Source organism: Mastomys coucha, unplaced genomic scaffold (genome assembly GCF_008632895.1).
Source record: "Mastomys coucha isolate ucsf_1 unplaced genomic scaffold, UCSF_Mcou_1 pScaffold17, whole genome shotgun sequence".
Taxonomy (NCBI): Eukaryota; Metazoa; Chordata; class Mammalia; order Rodentia; family Muridae; genus Mastomys; species Mastomys coucha.
In genome coordinates this window covers 24,107,958-24,112,066 of record NW_022196899.1, presented here as the reverse complement: position 1 = coordinate 24,112,066, position 4,109 = coordinate 24,107,958, and the positions used below count along the sequence as shown (strand labels likewise).

General features: G+C 38.9%; 1 pseudogene; it reads right to left on the bottom strand.

Annotated features, from left to right (window-relative positions):
* Positions 1–1,043: 1,043 nt before the first annotated feature.
* On the bottom strand, positions 1,044–2,582 carry LOC116095050 (annotated as a pseudogene).
* Between the last annotated feature and the right edge of the window lie 1,527 nt (positions 2,583–4,109).

Below are 4,109 nucleotides of genomic sequence, written 5' to 3'. Positions count from 1 at the left end.
CCTCTATCATTTTCATGAGATGGGATTTTAGGTCAGAATCTTGCTTTTGAGGTGTGTTAGTGAATGCAGGACTTGCTGTGATGGGAGAAGTTGGTTCTGACGGTACCAAATTACATTAGCTCCTGTTGCTTATGTTCTTGAGCTTGCTCTTGTCATCTGGTTGCCTGTGATGTTAACTGTCCTGGGTGTCTCTGACTGAAGCCAGCCTCCTTAGAGGCAGGTAGAGCTCTGCAACATATATTGGAGCAGACCTTATGAGAGGTAGGCAGTGCTGTCTCTGGTTATGGGGAGCCTCCTCTGTCCCTGGTTAGAGTAAGCCTCCTGAGTCCCTGTTTAGGGCAAGTCTCCTGTGTCCCTGGTCAGGGCAGAACTGCTGTGTTCCTGTTTAGGGCAAATCTCTTGTGTCCCTGGTTAAGGCAGATCTCTTAGGAGACAAGCAGGCTATGAGGTGTGGGAAGGGAAGGGGAAAGCTTACCTGCCATGAGTGGAAGGGAAGAGGGAGCTAGGATGAAGAGGTAGTTCCCTCATCAGCTGAGCCATGTGGGTGTTCCAACTAGTGTGGGTATTGTAGAGGGTGTCTCAGCTGTGTTCTTAGTTAAGGCAGACCTTAGAGACAGGCAGGCTGTGGAGTGTGAAAGGGGAGCTGGTAGGCAGATCTGCTCTGGGTAGAGGTGCTGCAATATTTTGATTTTTATGACTTTGTCAGGTATGTAGTCATTTTCCATATTTTCTAAGCATGTGAATCATTTTATACTCAATGGTTTAAATATTAAAATAAATGATGTAATTCTTTCATCAATTTTCAGTAAACACACACACATATATACATATATATACACACACACACACACACACACACACACACACACACACACACACATTTTCATGGTACAAAATTACAAAGAAGATTTGCCTTGATAAAGTAATCAGTGAGTGGTTAAAAGGTGGTTTATACATTGGGATGATGCTGAAATTTCACTCATGCAGTGTATTGTCAATGAGCTCTACTCATTCTTCATTTTCTTTTCCTTCTTTACAAAGAATCAGTAAACAAACAGGAAGCATTTTACAGCAAGGACTACAATTGCTACCACACAGACTAGTGGGAATCCAATCACATCCAGAGAGTGGTACTGGAACCAGGTGAGGTTGTGTGCAAGTGGTCTCAGGTGCTTGGCTCCTTTGTGGCGCATGACAAACTCGATCCAGAAGATAGTCCTGTTCAGGGGCTTTATAGGCTGGTCATGGTGACAACCACATAGCATTCTCTTTATAGAAAGGATTGTCAATGACTTCTTCCAGTGCATTGAGCAAATCTGACCTTGACATTGTTCTGATATTGCAACAGCTGCACCTTTGGCCACCATCTGGGCAATGTTATCACATTGTTCTCCAAACAAAGGAACGCCAATCATAGGGATTCCATGATGGATTGCCTCATAGAGGCCATTCGCTCCACCATGAGTTACAAAGGCTTTGGTTTTTGGATGACCAAGAAGGTCATTCTTGTGGAGCCACTTGTAGATTCTGGTATTAGGTCCTAAGGAAGCTGGGTTTTTGCCATCAAATCGCCAAAGAACCTTTTGTGGAATCTGGGCAAGGGCCCATGCAATTCTGTTGGCCTTCTCTTCTGTTGTGTTTCTGACCATTGACCCCAGAAAAAACACCACCACACCATGCTCTCCAGAGCTCTGGATAAAGTCTTCCATTTCCTTAAGCAAGGGTTTAGCAGGTTTGCAGTGGAGTCCTCCAACATAGTCAACATTTGGTAAGGTTGGGTGAGGAAACGCCAGATCCTAGTAGGATCTGATGAACCACATTTCTGCTTTGCCTATTGCCTCAGCTAAGGTCTTTGGCCTTCCCAAAGTTTCACTGTAAAACTGATCCCATTTCTTCTCCTTAAATGTCTGGAACCAAAAGTCAAAATAAAGCATGCATACCATATTTTTTACCCTCTCTATGAATGTCATTTGGCTACCTAATCCTGACAGAATTACAGGTACATAAGAGGGATGGAGTAGAAGACCTCCACTGGACTTTTCCATTGGGTTGCCTGGAGAGAAGCAAAGACTATACAGAAAAGGAATCTATAGCAGTTTGGCTATGAGCTCCCCACAGGGAATAATGGGATCTGACAAAAGGACATCAAACTTGGATTCCAGGAGTTTTGTCATGAGTTGTTTGTTTGAAAGAACATCCTTACAAAAACTTAGAAAACAATCAGAGTGTTCATAAAACAATTTTTGAAGTGAAGAATATGATAATCATGAATCTCTTGGGATCTCAAAAGTTCATACATCTACAAACTTAATGAAAGAAGTTTCTAGATCATTTTTACTGAGAGTTGTAGGAAAAGTTTCAAACTTAAGGCCAGGAGATTTTTTGGGACCAACAAAAATGGAAGCTGAAGGTCTCAGAACAGTGACTTCATGGCCCCTCTGCACAAGTTCATCCAGTATTGTCTTTAAATTCATCCAGTGACTGAATTCCATCGGCCACACCAACACCTTTCCACAGCTTGTAGATCTGAAGCAGCAACTCATTTGCAGCAGGAGCAGAGCAGAAATCCACTTCAGAGGCATCCTGGAAATCAAAGTCCTTCTGTTCACAATGTATTCCCTTCCTTCACTGCTTGTCTTTATATCAGGCTCTTTGGTTCAGAGCATGTTTGGTAAATCTCAGCTTCTGTTGTCAAGACAATGATTTTTTTAAGGAAACTTTATTGGTGAAACGATTAAAAAAGAAACATCTATTCAAACAGAAAGATAAATAAAAAGAAAAAATCAATAAAGTAATGAAACTTTTTCACCAATTTTCAGTGTGGTACTCCACCATTTTATAAAATATTTTATAAAATATTGATCAAAAAGTAAAGATAGAAACTATATTTTAGGGTAATGTATACTTTTTAAAAGTAAAGACTATGTATCTATACATATGTATTTCTAAAACACACTTATATTTTAAAAATGATTCTCACTGCTTTGTATGTGTGCATGACATTTTTACTGTAACCATGTAAATTAAAGTCACAAACATAATCCAACTATCACAACTATCACTTTACAGATGAATTATTAATATTGGGAATAATAGTATACATTATTTAATAATGGATACATTTTAGATGTCTATGATTTTATTTGACAGTATCAATTCATTGGCTGACAATTTTGTACTGCATGCTACTTGGACATACTTGTTATGAACACTTAACATTTGGGATTCATTTCCCTTCCCTTGTCCCTTCATCTCCTTAATCTATGTTGGTATGAACTTTTGCACAAGCACCTATGCAAGGTTCTCTGTATTCTGAGTTTTTTTCTCCTATTCTTTTCCTTATGAACCCCAACAATTTTTTATTTAGTAACTCAAAGAGAAGTTGCAAAAATCTAAGCACTAGCCTAACACACTAAGTGTTATTGTGTTAATACTATCCTCTAATCATTACACTTAGTCAGCTGTCTTGGGTATATAAATGATTTTTTCCAAGATCTTCTTTCTCAAGATGGTTATTATGTTTATGATGGTGCTATAATAGTAATTGTACAATTGACTGTAAAATTTATCAATGTCTTAGTATATACCAGACACCACAATAAACATGTTCAAATTTTAGTTAATCTTCTCAGTAACCGTTGGCAAATATGAGTAGGCATTTCTCTTTGTAAAAAATGATAAAGCTGGGACACAGGAATTTAATTGTTTGCTGAGATCAAGTTGTCACTGAGTGGAGCACAGGTAAGGCTCCTGACTCAGAAGCCTATATCTCCTTCTAGAACAGCATCACATAGAATGAAGGTCTCAAGTTTCATTCTTGCATAGGCACACATTTTAAAAGAACTGCTTCTTTTAAAATTGTATGTGTGAGTGTGTGTGTGTGTGCAATAGTTATGCATGTATCTGAGGCCAGAAAAGGGTGTTGGAAAGCCTGGAACTGTAGTTAAATGTATTTGTGAGCCAGTAGGTGAGGGTGCTGGGAACCAAGCCTATAGAGTCATCTCTCCAGCCTTGAGAAATATAAAATTTTGTTAAATTCAAGTTAGAATGAAACCATACCACAGAACTAAATATTTAATAGTTCACATCAAATACAACATGGGAAGAGT